Raw genomic sequence first — 18,665 nt, forward strand, 5'->3', positions numbered from 1 at the left:
GACACCTCAGCGAGGGAAGGTTACCTTAATCTGGAGAGGGTCAATACCTACCCTGTGGTAAGCTATTATTAGGGAAATTGGGCACCTCATAGGGGTGAAGTCAGCTTTATTTCAGGTGGGTGAACAACTGCCCTGGTTTAAGCTATTGTTTGGGGGATTAAGCACCTTATAGGAGTAAGGTAAACTTAATTTGGGGAGGAAGACCACCTACCATGGGTATAGCTATTGTTTAGGGGATTGGGAAATGCCAGAGGGGTAAGCTAAGCTTAGGGTGCGTTTTTTTTATTCACAATTCTGGAATGAGAATGGACAGAATGTAAAATGCGCGCGTTTTTCTATTCCGCATTCCTATTCCAGAATGGACAGAATGCCATTCCATCCATTCTGCTCCCAGGGGCAGAATGAACAGAATGTTTTGAATGAAGATCCAAGATGGCGGACAGCGAGATGAGCGCTGCGGAGAAGAAAATCAGGTTACACTTTTGGACAAAATGAAGCATTTTTTCTAATTTCATTGTACCAAAAGTACGAGGAAAATTGCTGTGATAACGGCTTTAATGGCAGCCTCTTCGTCGGCCGCCATATTTGTTACGCAATGTTTACTTGGCCAGGACCGACGGTGGTTTTTTTATGCAGACAATCCGAATTGTTCCTATTCTAGAATTGTGGATAAAAAAAACCCGCCCTTAGTCTGGGGAGCGTGAACACATGCCCTGGGGTAAGCTATAATTTGGGGTATTGGGCACCTTAGAGGGGTAAGCTAGACTTAGTCTGGGAAGTCTAGCTATTGTTTGGGGAGTTGAACACCCTTTAGGTGTAAAGGTAGTTTACTTCGGGGAAGGTGAACACCTGCCCTGGGGTTAGCTCTTTTTTGGGGGATTGGACACCTCATAGGGATAAAGTTTTCTCAGTTTGCAACGAGTGAACATCCTGGGGATAGCTGCTGTTTAGGGGATTGCCTAACTTCCCACAGGGGTAAGGTTATCTTAGTTTGGTAAGGATGGACACCTACCCTGGGGTTGGCTATTGTCTTGTTGTTTGGACACTTCATAGGAGTAAGGTTAACTTAGTGTGGGGAGGGTGGTCACCTGTCCTGAGGAGAGGTATCGTTTGGGTATTTTTGTATCTCATACGGGTAAGGTAAGCTAAGCCTGTGGAGGGTAAACACCTGCCTTGGGGTTACATGTAGCTCTTGTTTGGGGAATGGGGCATTTTATAGGAGTATGAATAGGTTAGTTCAGGGAGAGTGAATAGCTGCACTGGGGTTAGCTACATTGTATGTTTTGGGGGCTCTTGCACCTCACAGGGATGAGGTTAGCTTAGTCTGGGGAGGAATGGACACCTGCCTTGGGATTAGCTCTTCTATACCAGACAAACAATGCACACAAATAGTGTGTGTTGACTGTACAATATTCAAGATGTGCGTTAGCTATATCAGTTCAATTACCGGCAGACTGAGAGTTACCTTAATTGTCAACCTGGACATCACAGGAAGCCTTCAGAAACAACCTTCAACTCTGATGCTAAATTAAAACTGTAAATAGAAATAAAAGCTTGTTTCAGTAGGGTGGTTGTGTGTGATTCCATGTTTGTTTGACCAATATTGTTTTAAAAATAAATCCTACAACACAAGGTTTTATTTTTTCCCCGTGTACATGCACAGTATGGGCCATAGACCTACATAGAATGTTTGGAATATGATGGATTTACAAGCAAACTACATATCCCTTCATGTGTATAGTTTCAATTTCAACAAACTTATGCAAGAACAGACGTAATGCAGCTATTATTACCTTGTATTCATACTGAACTTATAGTCACTGCAAAAAATAGTTTTAAAACGAGTTGGGACAACTCAGTAGAGTGGCATTGGAATTCGAAACAGCTTCTCAAGAAAGGGAATTACATGGACCATAGTTTAGCTACATGTCAGAGTGGACTTGTAAATATGGGTGATTCATAGAAACCAAAAGAATTTTATACAGATGTTTGTAGACATAAGACACACTCCTAAATAGCACTTATGTGAGATGGCATCACAAATTTTCTTGGTAGTGATCTGAGCATCGTGTTTATTTACTCATATAGAAGAATGATACAGTAGGAAAGGTTAAGGCATGTTATTTGGGGATTTTTTTGTTTAAAATGTGCAGTTCCAGAAAAGCTCCATACCCACCCCAATGAGCTGGTAATCAGAAATTCCTTTGGGGAGGGGGATCTCAAAAACCAAACTTTTAGAAACATTGAAGTATGGAGCTTAACTGGAATTTCCAGGGGGGAGGGGGAGATGCAAAACAAAGAACCTTCTGTAGGGGGAGTACAGATATTTTCTGGAACTGTACAATGTTTCACTAATGCATTGCTTATAAGTGTAAAATAATATAATTCTGCCATCAAGAGAAACAACATGTCTTGGCATGTGACATGGATGACCTGGAACTTCTTTAGAAATGGCTTGCAAAGATTTCAAGAACCAACACGCCAGTGAACGAATATTTGAGGATTTGAGGCGATCACTTTGAAGCTTCCTGTTTCATTTAATGCTCAGGTTCAAATCGTTAGAAATTATAATAATAATAATAATAATAATAATAATAATAATAATAATAATAATTATAATAATCTTTAAACAGGGGGCATTCTCACAAAAGTGGTTTTCAGAATGGCCCTGTATAAAATAAATAAATAGTGAACAATAAATAAAATTTACAGACATTACTGTTACAATCTATGAAGTAAGTCTGTGCCAACAAAGTTTTGCTTTGCTCTGAAACAAAAACTGGCTGGAAAGCCACCAGCTAAGCAAAATCCAATCAAAGAAACGCAAAGCAATTCGAAATCTTCCAAACATGATGCACATGCAAACAAAAAAACTTGTGGAGATGCCGAAGAATCTGAATTGAAATTTTCGAGCCGAAAAATGAAGCCAATGGCAAGGAACTATAAATTTTTTTTATTATAGAAAGTTAAATTTCTCAAGGGAAATAGCTGAATTTGCTTTAGAGACAAGAAAGGTTCTCAGTTTCCTTTGATGATCCCAGCTTTAAATAATGGGTATCAATGATTCTGTACAAGCTTAAAATCACTGGCAATTTTTCCATCACATACTTTTCACATAGCGATGTATGTCATCATGTTAAAATGGGCAAAGAAAATTCAGGTAGGGTCAGGTTCAACCATTAGCAATTCCCTTCCACCAAGCAGTGTAAGTAGGAAACATGAACTCATCACCTGTGTTAATACCAAGATTTTGCCGCTTTTATGCAATGTGTGATATATGTCATTTTTGAGACCACCATTTATATAACTTTGAACTCAAAAGAAAGATTGAGTTAATTCAGTTGAATGAATCATTTTCAACACAAACTGATTTCACAGTAAAGACGTCACACTTTTTGACTAAGCTTCGATTCAGTCCGATTTATTTTGTTTCTTTCTTGCAGCAAAGCAATCAGGTATAGTCAGTTGACTAGGGCTTTTTCGTCTAAACGAAGCACTGGGAATAACATTATAATAATTATTATCCTCAGTAACATTGATTTTAGTCAAGCTTCCTAGAGTCATGTCCGATCTGTGCTACATTTCTCTCAAATTCCCATGAAACATCACCAGCAAGCCTTGTTTTGAAATTACCAAAGAAAACATGACATCATCATGCATAAGGGCTATTGGAACAAAACGTTTAGTTAAAAAAAATGGACGGGGAGGGGAAGGCTTATCTAATAGCTTGTGTGAAAGGTGTTAATGGTAGGCTTATCTAATAGCTTGTATGAAAGGTGTTAAGGGTAGTTTTCTATGCAGTGTGACTGATTTCAAGAAACAACAAAAACTTACCAAAAGTTGCTGCAGAGTATATCATCACTGACATCTTGAATCCACGTAAAGCAACACTAGGACACTGGCGAGGTCTTTAAAATTACATTAAAAAACCAATAAGTTATAGAACACTGAAATTACTCACTAAATTTTACGTATAATGCATGAAGCTGGGATTTCATTGTCGCATAATTTTGCATACATTTACAGGTGTAAATTCATGTGCCTAAATCAAACTAGAAAAAACAAACAGACAGCTTAATTACCCTCTTATGTAAATTCAGATCCATTAAAGCATGAAAAATTACATGACAGTGAAAATTCACCTTGAGTAAGGTTTACCCTAAAGGATTGGGACATCAGTCTTAAGAATAAAAACTCCAATTTATTACTCCAATTTCTCATGCATGCATTACAAATATGACCTATATTTAACAATATCGACAGCAGTTTTCTATGGTCCTCTTATAGACCATAAAATGACGTCAAAAAATGTTCAAAACTCAAGTGGAACCACGAGCCGCAGGCGAGTGGTTTCACTGCCAAGTTTTGGACATTTTGAGAAAGCGTGCGCGTTACATCTGACGTCATTTTTTTTGTCTGTACTCTTATAGACGATAGCTACAGGCCAATTAGCGCGTGGAAATTTGGGCAGTAATTGTAAAATCAACTATGGACAATCAATAAATCCAAGATTTTGTATAAAGTACAGTAGGTTAGGAAAATTTTAGCAGCTGAATTAACGTGCTGGAAGTATGCTCTTCAAAACAGTATCTGTGTTGAAGGATTCCTGTAATTTTTGACAGACCATCAAGTTCATCTAATTCACAATCTTAGGACACCTTCACAAAAATCGTAGGAGATTATATCAACATGGCAAATGAGTGCTGAAAAACGTTTTACTGACCGTAAACCATGACAAAAGTGTCTGCAGTGATCACTCATCTTTCCTAGACATATCTTTTCACTTAATATCTCATTTGTAAGCAAGGGCCCAGTCGTAAACAGTAAGTTCATCTAAGTTTATGTAAGTTATTAAAACAGTAAGTTTTTTTAGACTGGACTGGGGGTTAGTTATATGAAATCTCCACTGATCTCACAGTTGTTTTATATTAATTTATTATTTTGCTGTTGGACCTGAGAGATTTAGACAACAACAAGCAAACAAACAAAGAAATAGGGTAAAATCACAACGTCAGCTTTTTGTAATGACATAAATCAGACATTTTCCTGTAAAACCCAGGGTAGTCAATCGATAAAAATTGATATCGGAAAATCATTCGATAAATCGATATCTATCGATAAATTGAATTTAAACGATATCAACTTTATCGGTCAATCGATAAAATTTGATACTCACACGCCGACAAAGTGTTAATGTTATCGATTGTATCGGCTTCATCGATCGTTATTGAATCGATAAAAATTATCCTGTTTCCGTTGAGGGAGCGCTTGATTGTGACTCTTTAAATGTAGATTTCAAAGGCGGCAATGAAATGATTTGTTGACAAACACTGCACAAGAGACCAAAGAGACTGCATTACGATTTTCTTCCTGATTTTATTGTTCGATTAACCAGGTTCAATTACAAACGTAAATTATTGTTCCTTTTCCGGCTTCAACGTTGTCGTCTAAATTTTCTCTTTTTCCTTAATGTTCCGTTGGTTTTGAAACTACGTTTTAACCTAAGAAATATGGGGAACAAGAAGAATTTAGATTACGAGCCTGGGGACGTCCAGATGATTTGTTCATAATATTCTTTACTCAAAAAATCACGAAAATCTTTCCCTTTAAAGACTGGGTGAAAGAGCAACGAGTATGCGATTGTGTTACATAAGCAAATAAATAAAACAGTGGAATAATCAACCAGGGATCTATATCGGATTTCAAATACAACACACGCTGAGTAAATTATACTTAAAGTTTGTAGAAAAGAAAAGATGAAGCAATTTTTATAGGGAAGTTTTATAAGTGTCTCTGCGAGTTCTTTAATTTCTTTTTGTGTTTCCATTTCGAAAATTGGAACGATAATTCAGTTTCGATAAATTCGATATTTATCGATAAAATCGATAGCCCTGATTCAAAAATCGATAATTATCGATTACTCACAACGAAATCTTTTATCAATTTTTATCGAATTTCGAAAAAATTAATCGATTTTTATTGATTATTATCGAATGCTATCGATTATTGATATTATCGATTGACTACCCCGGGTGTAAAATTCGCAGAAGCATACAAATTTGGAAACTTTCTTTAATGGATACCTACATGTAAGCTTAACTTTAAGATGGCCAAAGAAAACAACCGGCCCTTTTTCACTCTCGATCGTCGGCTCTATCCGTAAATTAACTACAGTGATAGCCATCAAGAGTTATGAGAGTTCACAAATAAATCAAATTAGCTGCAAACAAGCAGATTGTACATGTCACGCGATCCGTCTCACAAAATTCATGTGCGGTTTCTTCAGAACAGAGGTGTGTACGTTCTGCTAAATTTATGCTCGCTGTTTGTGGAAGAGGGTAAGTATGACAGTGGTGCACAGAACTTGACGTTATTTTATCTCGACGTTGAGTTCCCATAAACTTGTCCCAAGCTTACCTTCTGGCATGCCGAAAATCTGCAGGCAAATTGAGTTGCACGTAAACGCCAAAGCGATCACGCTATTCCCAGCAGCCTACATATTACGACTCTTGTGACTCGATGAAGTCAGCCCATGGTTACACGATTGCATCAGATACGAAAACGCGAAAATTCAAAGATAAAAGATACAAAACAATTTAAAACTTCACCCTGATGAAGAATTCTGTGGCTGCATACTCCCTGGACTTCCGCGTTGCTCCCAAATATGGTAAACGGCTTATTTCATTGGTCAAATAGTGCCACGTGGTTTGTCATATGAAGCTGGAAGAACAAAATTAGAGGCTGGACAAGGAATCAACGCAAGGAAATGGATTTTTGAGGGCATCGAAAGAGAAAAACCCAAGTATGAAATCAAGAACACCCAACCTGGATGACTTAATCCCCAGTCTCATCAAGGCCCTACTCTTTACCGTTTATGAGTCGTTTGCTTTTGTATTTGTTTTTTCTCTCCTTGGGCAGAAGACTGTGATCTGGATACTAAGGGGCTATTTTCATGGAGGAAAATCCAAGCACTAGGAAGATCCTAGAAGGCGGATCACCCAAGCGCCATATGTTTTCTGTATCCAGTTTACATGCAAAAAGTTGTACTTGGCCCTTGCGATAGGATCTTGCCGGCTAGCTGACGACTGAGCTGAGAGATAGGAAGATCCTAGCACCATGTAAACTAGATTCGCTTAAAAGATCCTACTACTGGGGACAAAAAAGAACAAACATGCCTGCAGCCGAGCGTTCAGCTGCTAAAGGCCGACAATTTTTCTTCTTTTCCTTCTCCACTTGGTAACCACTCCGACCAAAATTTCTGCACATGAAACACAAGAAAAGTTGATCCGCCTTCTTGGATCTTCCTTGTGATAGGATCCTCCTCCCTTCATGTAAACAGCGCCTTAGCCTTGGAGACATTCCTTTTCCTAGAAAATGTATTTTTAGAATTGTCCTCAAGGGACCTTCGGACCGTCCACAGCTCAATTATCCAATCAAAGAAGAAAAATGACAGTTAAATTGTAATACATCATACCTTCTCGCTTGAAAAGTAGTTCTAAAAATAAACTTTACAACAGAGACAGAGTTTCCTAGTCATTGGCTTCTGACCTGGGCTGTGATCTGATTTGTTTACAAAAAAAAACAAAAAAAAAAAACAGACGTCTAAAGTAGCAGATATCTTTTGCGGCTTTAGCTTCACTCCCCGAGAAAAATCATGGCCTCGTCCAATTAAAACGAAGATTTAGAAAACCACATATTATAAACGTAGAACACGGTGTTACTGGCGTGAACAGTGTCCAGTGATTCTGACTTTGAGATGAGGTGGAAAACCAACGGAATGCAATGCAAATGAAACACGATGAGCCAATCACAGACGAGCATTTGACACGTGAACTGAGGTGATTTCGTGGCTGGCGCGTCTTACAAACCACTTCCAAAGTTTGATGAACGAACGATAGCAACGAGCGAGAAAACGTTTCATCTTCTTCGCCGCATGTCTAAAGCAAATCACAGAAAAGCGAAATTACAGTGCGACGAACTCAACCGGGGCCCTCCGAAAAAACCCGACACTTTGAAATTTAAAGAAATGTTCTCGTTTTTGATTGGTTTACAAGCTACCAAAGCCAGACTCCTTTGTTGTAAATGTGACCTGTGATTGGCTGATCAATGTTGGGTGGCCCCAGTTGAGTTCGTTGCACTGTAATACGGCTGCAGATTTGAGGACTACTGGTTGTAGGAGACGCAACAAGGTTAGCTACGTTTTACAATGCATTCCGAAGTTTGATTGATTCGTATACTGAGTCATCACAATGCATGTAAACTCAAAATTATTCACCGCAGTTGGTTAAAATTTGTACATCGCTTCACTCCTTTGTTCAGTTTCTAAGTATAAGGGAGTTAGTTTCTAAAGAAACTGCAGTGCTGCGTCAGTGGGGAGTAGAAACAAATGCTTGGTTTGTCACCAGATTTGAGTACCTGGCAGAAGGATAAACTGAACAACTTATTCTATTCATCAACAGCAGTTGCAATCCCAATGCAACAAAATTTTGGTCGAATCAAATTTTGGTGTGGAAAGGGCAAAACTTCATGAGGTTTACCTCCGATTATAACACTTTTTCTCTTCAGGCCGCCAACGCGGGAGAATTCAGGTGAGACTCCGACTGTCATTTTTATACGACGAGAGAAGAGTGCATGCGGTGTCAACAAAAAGACTGCGTTCAGAGATCCCTTTAAAGACACGAACATGACTAAACCCAGACTCAGCGAGCTGTCTCTTATGTTATTTTTCTCAATGGTGGTGGAAGGAAGAAAACACGCGCGAGCGAATCAACTCCCGCGCGTTCTCGCGTGTTCACTTTTGGTGTGGACAAAATCGTGCACAAATTACACATTGCAAGCGTTCGCTACCGAAATCGCATCTAAATTCGCCTGTGTAAACGTCCTATTAATCCAGCTGCTAACGACCAGAAATGTTCGTTTTATGATAAAAGCATGAAACTTGGCAGGCTTACTAACCTCTGTGAGAGAAATATTTCCTGATATGGAGCCATCCCAAATTAACACCCAGGGCCACGTACAGCGCATGTCAAAAAATGGCATATAAAGCCTTCACATGGAAACGAGGCTGATGTAAAATGCTGATTTCCTGGCGTTGCTTGGACAACTATGTTTAGTTTCTTGCTTTCTATTATCAGAGCACGTTATATTATAAAGTGCTTTTGAATATAAAAGCAAGTCATGTGACTGATCACGTGACTGTTTTGCATTCGATTAACAGCATAGCATTAAGCAACTAGTAAGATTTAAGAATCCCTCTTTCTCAACAGAAATTTCTTCGATGCCAGGTGATTTGAAATAATTTTTAACCATTCTATGAATTCTGAAATAAAGTCATTAAAAATGTACACCTAGAAGCACACAATTATGCATGCACAAAATTGGAGCGTCGGGAATTGCATGAAATTGAGACTGACACATTCACGTTGGTTTTGTTGAGATAATCCGCTTGGATAAGGCGCTGCACCTAAGAAACGATCGATGATTTCCGACTGAAAAAAAAAATGACTGATTTTTATCCCCTAAGGAGGTTACCAAATACTATTTCTATTTCCCTTCTGAAAGTCAAAGCTTATTACAAAAAAGCTGATATCTTCTCCAGTAAGCCATCATCATCATCATCATCGTTCGCCTCTCAAGGTCGGGACGTACGCAAACTTCACGATCCACCATAGCGTTCCCGAGATCTGACCTTTCTATCCCTGAGTCGCTGGCAATCATGTCGGGAAAGGTCAATCTTCTGGAGTGGATAGGGCCACTTGGCTTCCATAGTAAGAGGAACTGGGTAATCTCACCCATAGCTCTCTGGCAATGACCGGCGAATTAAAGTTGCCGCTTGGCGAGCTTCTGGGAGAGTGGTAGAAGATTTCCGTAAATGCTCTTGTGAACGTGTGGCGTGCTCAGAAAAGTGAATGTTTTGAGCACGTGGAAGTAGATTGGTATATGTCCCATCAAGCCGTTGTTGTTGACGCGAAGTTAGTGTCCACGTCTCGGGACCATAAAGCAGAATTTGCTCAATCAACATATTAAGCAAATAGATGTTCTGTTCATTGGCAAGGTCGGAATGTTATATCTTGTTGAGCTTATTACACGCAAGCTAAGGCTTTACGGGACTTCACATCCTTTTGTCAGTAGATTATGTATGGGCCGAGATATTTGAAGTCGTCCACTTGAGTGATCATTGCGCCTGCTAATGAGCGCAGGTGACACTTCGTAGCAGTGGAACTGTTTTGCAATGTCATCTACAAAATCAAGATCAGTTGGATACTTTGCATGGTGCCTTTGGCTACGTTTAGGATCGATTTGTAGGCCCTGTTCATTGATGGTGTAGTGTGTAGTGAGAGGAGGAGAACATAGTCCAGCACAGTGATGAATAGGAATGGCGCTAAAGTTAGCCGGCAATTCCTGTGAAGGCACGGCGTTCAAGCTTATCTTGAATGCCTGGGCCCTTAAGGGTAAAGTGTGGGTTTTTCTCCTGTGATAAAGCAGACTCCCCTTCAGGACTACGTGCCCATTCAAATCTTGAAGTAGACAATAAAGTGAGAAAATGTGCCATCCTTTTCAACGAAGTTTTTAGCAAAGTTATCTCTTAGTGACATATGATACCAAGCGCCAGGTCTCCCTGCACAATAAGACGAGGCAGTCAAAGTCCCCCAAGGATATCACCTACAGATCATAGAGGAGATAGCATTTATTGAACTGATTGACAATTGCACAGATTACCAAGGGGTTAACCGTGTTTTGACCTTGCAAGACTCCACTCAGCCAAATTGGAAGAACTTGGACTTAGAACCTGCCAAAGTCTACACTTCAGATTTGAAGGATAGATAATTATCAGCCCTTCCAGATCTTAACGCTCCCTCTCTCAACGAAGAGACATCCTTTATGCCTAAGGCATACCATCTTGCAAGCTGCGAGTAGATATTCTGCAGCTTCAGAAATCCTTTGAATGGAAGATTTCCCACAAACCGCCAAAGTGATGCTATTCCATCAACTCTCAAGACCCTTGTAAACATGATTATCAAAGGCCCCACAGTCCATCCGTAGCCCGGCCTGTAGAGAGTAACTCAAATTAAGCTGGTATGACCGTCTCTCATCTTTTCATCTTTAACAGCATCTCAAGCGATCAAAATCCCTCTTCTGCAGTGTAGTTTCCGCCACGCAAGAGAAAGGAATGTCCCTTCCTCCGCCTAATCTATGCTTTAAAGATTTATGGAGCAACAATGAAGCGACGTCTTATCAATGTTATGTTTGGCGTGGGCTTTGCATTTCTTATGACGGACCTCTAGCTTTTCCCGATATCGCAAACAGTGTTTGTACACAGTTTGAAAAGAATGACGCTGCATGTCCTCCAGAACTGTGAGATGGTCTGTTTACAATTGCTGGACCTTGTACTTGGAAACTATAGATTAAAAGTTAAGCTCCACAAGTGCACACGATTCGTTCCTTGCAACAGCTCTCTCTCTTGTGCAGCTCCAACAAATGAGGAACCTGGGGTTGATAGTGGGATAAATACTGTACCTTTACACACTGTACACTGTGAAAATACTGTTCCTGCAGCCTCTGAAGCTTCCAAAGGGGCACAAATTCCAGCCCCTTTTCTTGAAGTACCTTCGGCAGTTTTAAGGGAAATTAACTTAAACATTTCCCAAGACTATAAGTCATATAAATCTAGATCTTGACATTTTGGCAAGCACATCATATCAATTAAACGTAAGTTACTCGATGTATCTCAGCCTCGATTTCATGCATAGTTCCAATGTGGTACTTTTTGTGCATGCGTTAATATGAGTTTCTGGATGAATAATTCTAATAACAACCAGAAAATAAAAATCAGAATTCAGTCAGAGAATGGTCAAAAATCATTTCAAGTCATTTGGTATCCAAGTACTTTCCGATGAGGAATCTTAACCATATAATCAGTTGCTAATGCTCTGCTATTCATTAAAGACAAAACAGTCACGTGACTTTTTATATTGATTTCAAAGGCACTATATTATGCGCTCTAATGATAGAAAGTAAGTAACTAAACAGAGAAGCCAAAGAAACGCCAAGAATTCAGTATTTTACATCAGCCTTGCTTCCATGTTAAAAGGCTTATATGCCATTTTTCTGACATGCGCATTACGTGGCTCTGGGTGTTAATTTGGGATGACTCCATATCAGGAAATGTTTGTCTCATAGAGGTTAGTAAGCCTGCCAAGTTTCATGCTTTTATCATGAAACGAACAATTGAACCATTTTTTGGTCGTTAGCAGCTGGACTATATTCGGTGGTATGGAAAGTAAACAACACTGATTATTACCAGCAAAGTTTATTTTAAGAAATTCATACAACAATCCTATATATTCTAAGAAGTTTTACACACTGCCGGCTCAAAAAATTAATCTGTACAGGTCTGTTTAAAAATGTTCCTTGCAGCTAAGTAAAACATGACAATGACGCTACCCATCACAATTTGCTTGAATTTATATTACAAAAACTTCAATGTCTATTCTAAACCATGAAGTTATAAGGGCAGCAACATTTGTTGCATTATTGGTAAACTACTAAAATATTTTTGTTTATAGAGCGGATTTCAGTTAAGCGTCGAAAGGAATTTCGTGTCTGCTGTGGCTTTGCTTTACTGCGCTCTGATTGGTTATCAGAAATCGCCACTTTCTCAACCAATAAGAAGAAAAACCAAAATCAATCGTAAACTGGCTCGCACTCGTTTTCCCGCGCTTGACGCCGGTAACATGTATTTGCTTCGAATTCTGATTGGTTAAATGTTCTTTTCGTCTGCTGTGATTGGCCAGAGCAATGAATTAGGTTTTTGGTTTTACAACACTCGAATGATAACCGCTCTATACACCACTGAAAGTATCAAAAGCTCGTCCAGACTCGACACCTGTGCGTTGTAAAGCTACCCTACATACTCTCAGTAACATAAATAACAACAGTCTATCGCCAACTGGAAAGAATGAAGTGGTAGCATTCAAATGAAGTCTGTGGATGAAATCCTTAAGTGTGACCATTCACATGAAAGCTATTCAGAGTTTCTTTCCTGTGGTAGAATGATGAAACTATTCGAGTGCTCCACTTTAATGCTCTCGATTTGTTGTTTCTTTATAAAAAACAAATTTGGCTTCTTACCGGCATTTGGTTTAATTTATACAGAAAACAACGTCACAAGTATGAGCAATGTCTCTGCGATTTCACGTTCGTTTTGTTTCAAAGTTTACAAAAACCAAATTAGGCTTCTTACCCACATTTGAGTTTACGTAACTTTTGCTGTGAAATGTTTTACGAGGGACAAAGAGTCCGTTGACACTCAAAACGCTGTGTCCCTCAATGGTTTAACAGGAACATATGTAATGGCATTGTACATAATTAAAAATCTATACAAAAGTTTATACAGAATACAACTTTGTAAGGCCACTCTTGGATGGGCTATGTCTCTGCGATTTCACATTCGCTTTGTTTCTTCACAAAAATCAAATTAGGCTTCTTACCCACATTTGATTTCCAGCTATTTTGGTTGTGAAATGTTTAACGAGGGACATAGTGTCAGCTGACACTAAAACCGTTGTGGCCCTCAATGGTTTAACAGGCATATATGTAATGATATTGTACATAATTAAAAATCTATACAAAAATTTATACAGAATACAACTTTACAAGGCTACTCTTGGATACGCCATCTCTGCGATTACACGTTCGTTTTGTTTCTTTACAAAAACCAAATTAGGCTTCTTACCTACATTTGATTTTTAGCTACTTTGGTTGTGAAAGGTTTAACGAGGAAAAAAATTTCAGTTTACACTTAAAGCGTTATGGCCCTTAATTCATGCAGAATACAACTTTACAAGGCTACTCTTGGATAAGCCAAGTCTCTGCGATTGCACGTTCTTTTTGTTTCATTACAAAAACCAAATTAGGCTTCTTACCCACATTTGATTTTCAGTTATTTTGGTTGTGAAAGGTTTAACGAGAACAAAGTGTCAGTTACCAACAAAAAAGCTGTGACCCTTAATTCAAATAGAAAACAACTTTTTAAGGCTACTCTTGGATTCGCCATTTCTCTGCGATTTCACGTGCGTTTTCAAGCCTTCTAAATAAATCTAAATTTCAAAGAATGCTTTAGCAACAAACGGTACCTACAGTAGGACGAATAATGACAATACTCAAGAGCCCGTGACCTGGAGCCTCCATCTCTCATACTAATCCTTATAGTCAACCATTTCCCAAGTAGGTTTATTTTTAGAAGGAGTCTCAAGGGACCTTTGGACCGCCCACAGTTTAGCGACCCAATTAAAGAAAAGCGATAACAATTGAATTGTCATACGTAACCCCTTTTGGCGGGAAAGCAGTTCTAAAACATAGATCTACTCAGGAATGGATGACTCCAGGAGTAAATGCAGATAGAGGCTCCTGTTACCACTGGGGTACAAGCCAAAGTATCAAATCACTCACGTTTCCAGAGCTCCATTTTTTTCGCCTTGCCTACCAATGTAAAATGATGGTAATATTCTACGCACAAAACGGGTGTAATATGATCGTGTGATACTTAAATCTAAGACATGTGTTGACCCGGATGTTTGGAGTCACCGCTGAAAAAGGCCTGGTTTTCACTAAGACAAAATCATAAGCATACAGATAAGCAAGTGAGTACAAAAGCATAAGGGCAGAAGCATGCGCAGAAAACAATTTCTTCACAGAATTCTCGATACAAGCTCCCCTCGATGTTAAGCAAGATCAGATGGCGGACGAAACGGCTAACTGTCTTGTGCTTGTCCTTATATCGTCCACGTTCTTGTTAGTAAAAACTGCGACATAAAGATAAGCATAAGGACAAGAAGAAAGAGCGTGTTCGTTCCTCTTGTGCTTATTCTTATGTCGCAGGTATTCTTACTTGCTTAAGCGGTGTTTGTGCTTATGCTTGTGTCCTAATGAAAACCACGCTTGACGGTAAGGTTTTTGTCATACCAAGCGAAAGAGATGGCGTTTTCTGTTTATAATGTCGCACGACTGTCCCTGTTTAGAGGCTGGAAACTGGTGAAATGGTGAATTTCCGACGCTCCCCTCCGAAAGGGAAAAGAGGAGTTGGGGGGCTTTCCATTCGGCCAAAATTTTCGGTTTAACGGTCGAAATGCGCAGATCAAACGGAGATTTTCCGGACCAAACGGAAGTCTTTCTGCAATAATTCAACTGGTTGGGACAGAAATTACCGTTCGATTGGCGCAAATTCCCATTTCTTCTTGCACTAACACGTAAATTCCTTTTTTTTTTAATCTACCAACGAGTTTCAAGTTTGCAACGAATGGAAAAAATATATTTTCATTTACGCTGGAAAGTAAGGTAATGACTGAAGACTACAACGAGATTTTTTTCTTACTAAACTCCTGCATGCAGCCTATATTGATTTTAGTAACAGAGCTACAAAAACAGCTCATCTTCACGTCAGAGTATTTCAGTGTATACTACTTTTGACTTTCCCTTAAAAAAGAAGCTTTGTTTAAATGTTGAGTCGCAAGAATATAAATGTGGCCAATAAATTTAAAGCCAAGAGAAGACTAGGGACGCTAAACATTTGGGCGAGGAATCGAATGGAACTGAAATTTTCTGGAATAAAATTACGGAAATTCGGGTACACGTCGCGAAGTTTCCCTAATTTTCCGGACAATCGGAGCCAAAAACATCCGTTACATTCGGCAATTCCTACTCGGGCAGTCTGCTTTCTCCGACATAAGCTGATTGGTTACGCACGAAACTCGTGAACGGAACGGAAAATGCTGCTCCAATCAGCATCTAATTTTTCCAGCCCTTCAAACATGAACGTTTGGCTGAATGTAAAAGAGCCCCAAACCAACCAACGGCTAACCTAATTTTTAACAATGAACACGACAGGTTGACGTATGCCAAGAAAGCATAAGACGTAAGAGCATAACAACAACAACACAGGCTTATGTATGCGATATAGCTTCACCCGTGTGTGCTGCTAAAACGCAAGTTAGCTGCGAACACAGAATCGTCACCTTTGAGTGCAAGCAGTACAAAGTTACAAGCGGCCTTAAGGACGGTAACTACCAATAGAGGTATTTTTGCGCAGTTTATGACTATAATCCAGAAAGAAAATCGGGGGCAACCACGCATTTTTTAGAGATAATTAAGCAACAATAATTCTAAAGAGTGCTAAAATACAAAGCAATGTAATTGGCATTTTATCCCAAATTGAAGATTAACTATTTCTGAAAAATTCATGATTACCCCCAATTTTCGTTATGGATACTAAGAGCACTTGCTAAGTTGTGCTTTGTCCGCATAGTTTTAAACCGCGCAAAAATATCCCTGTATTAGTAGCCACCATCATAGGAAACTCGAGTATCTCGAGATGCGCAGAACGTATGCGCCGTAAAAGAATGCACCGTCCTTAAGCGCTCTGTAAGGCTTTGTATGAGGACTAACATACAGAAAGCTTTTTGGCGCGTTGGCGGCGTTTTCGAATCGCGCTTTTTCGCAGGAAGATTTCACCGATTTCTTTGAGTTTTGGCACCCTAAATAAAGAATGTTTGAACTATAAGAAAATGGTTTCTACTTTGCCGTGGCTCTAAAACGTTTGAGATATCATATTTTTAAAACCCTGTTTTATAAAAAATATCAGAATAACTCTGAAATCCAACGACAGAAATAATAAAAATAAAAATAAGCCTCAGAGCTCTCAAGTTTTAAAGGCGCTGTTACAATGGGAAATTTTTCTTGCAACTTGTCTCACAATTTTGTTGTGACACAAGTTGTACGAATCGTTGCCTAGGGTAACATGCCCTGAAACGATGTCTCGCAATTTTGTTGTTGCTGTTGCAATCGTTGCGAAAAGTAGAAGTCGGTTCTACTTTGTGGAACGGTGACTGCAACAAAAACGTTGCAAGACATGTTCATTTTAGGGCATGTTACACTAGGCAACGATCCGTGCAACCTGTGTCGCAACGGCGCAACAAGATTGCGAGACAAGTTGCAAGAAAAATTGCCTAGTGTAGGAACGCCTTAAGGAAATCATGAACATACAACTCGCTACGCAGAACGATACCGGATATCTTTACTCTAAAAATATTACGTTACTGCATTTGTCTTAACTGACAAGGAAATAGCGGGGGAGTACAGCCAGCCTCTCCTCCATCTGAAAGGCAAATGCCGTAACCCAAAGCTTTATAGAAAGAATCTGAGCAATCGGAAACATGTAGCAAACAATTTTACACTACAAGCACGTAAAAATTATTACCTTATACACATCAGGATTGTTGCTTTTTTACCTTCTATTTTACCCCCAAAAACCTTAGATTTGGAGCTCAAGAATATGACGTCTATGCGAAATCCTTACCCGGGGAGAGGGAATAATCCCCTATATACCCCTATCTGGGGAGGTGCCGGTAGATAGGCTATGGTTTTGGTCTCTGCCGTTACAGGGTCTTTTTAAAGTTCAAGCGAGTCTGTCCTAATCAGGGTCTGGATCCGGCCTAGACACAGTATGGCTGCAAGACTGTCGTAAAGTATTTAGCAATGCCAGATCGGAGACGTTTATCTGAATTGATTTAGCGGGTCATCAGTCAACAATAGATAATTTTCAGGACTAGAATTAGCGCAAATGTTTTCAGTATCTAAATAGCGTTTTAAAATAGAGGGCGTTGTCCTTCACAGGGTAGGTTTTCAAGGTTAGTTTTGTCCTAAACAGGGTCAGGGTTTCAAACCCCCAACGGCAGCCCTATACCCAAACATGGGTCAAGTACCCCCCCCCCCCCCCAATTTTAACCAGTGTTTGGTACCGCACGTTCCCTCTTCTCGCAGAAATAAAGCCGCTTTGTCGAGTTCTTCTAACTGACCGCTTTTCAGCTGCGATGAAAACTATTTTACTTGATAATATACTCTGGACTTCTGATTTTGCTGCCACATTTCTCACGGATGGTTTGCCTTGTAAGGAAGAAAAGGTATAAATCACCTTTTGGAAAATATATATTCATATATGATGACCGTTCAGTGTCCAAGTGGCAAACTGCTCGTGGGGAATGCGACAGCAGGGCTGAAAATTTTGAATATACTATAAAGCCAAAGGTTTCCGCCGCAGTTGAAAGCGAATGGTTGGAAGTACTCGGCTAAGCAGCTTTATTTTGCAAACTGGTAAAAGTTTTCCGCAAACGCCAACGTCTGTTATACTAAGAATGTTTGGGAAATTAAAAGACAAATACAAATATATTCTGATGAATATAAGATACAGTAAGCATGCGATCTAAAACCATGCCAGTTCTTCTAGTGCCAGCTGTGATCGCCTTTTGGTTTCTGATTGGTTTGTTTCTTTTACTAAAGCTCTGGGTGACATTAGCCTTTCAGATGAGAGATAGTTTGGCTGCACTGTTCCACAACATGTGTGTCAGCTTAGTTAAATGCATTAACAAAGCAATTTCAAGCAAATTTAACCATCATTTTGCGAGGCGAGTTGTATGGTTATGATTTCCAAGAAACTTGCAGATGTAAAACTTAAGTGCTTGAAGGCTTTAGTACTTGATGAAATAAGACAAAAAAATCTGTCTTCGAATTCCAAAATTGTGGACTTTTTTTTTTTTTGATAATAAGGTTTTCAAAAACACCTGAGTTCTCAAAAATTTCAACTACTACTACAAAATAAATTAAAGATTCTT

At 39.3% G+C, this 18,665-nt stretch overlaps 2 protein-coding genes and 1 pseudogene across 5 annotated transcripts in view; all 3 read right to left on the reverse strand.

Annotated features, from left to right (window-relative positions):
* Positions 1-18,665, reverse strand: part of LOC146472166 (uncharacterized) — a 128,548-nt gene that overhangs the window by 55,703 nt on the left and 54,180 nt on the right. The gene's annotated exons all lie outside the window — the stretch shown is intronic.
* LOC146472167 (uncharacterized) overlaps positions 1-18,665 on the reverse strand; it is a 152,552-nt gene that overhangs the window by 19,804 nt on the left and 114,083 nt on the right. The window lies entirely within an intron of this gene.
* LOC146472168 (uncharacterized) overlaps positions 1-18,665 on the reverse strand; it is a 55,999-nt pseudogene that overhangs the window by 17,878 nt on the left and 19,456 nt on the right. The window contains exons 2-3 of the transcript XR_014866591.1: positions 3,835-3,908; positions 1,466-1,534 (exon numbers count right to left, since the gene is read on the reverse strand). The product of XR_014866591.1 is annotated as an uncharacterized LOC146472168 (transcript). The remainder of the gene's footprint in view (positions 1-1,465; positions 1,535-3,834; positions 3,909-18,665) is intronic.

The sequence above is a fragment of the Pavona decussata genome, unplaced genomic scaffold (genome assembly GCF_977016875.1).
Source record: "Pavona decussata unplaced genomic scaffold, jaPavDecu1.1 SCAFFOLD_100, whole genome shotgun sequence".
Taxonomy (NCBI): Eukaryota; Metazoa; Cnidaria; class Anthozoa; order Scleractinia; family Agariciidae; genus Pavona; species Pavona decussata.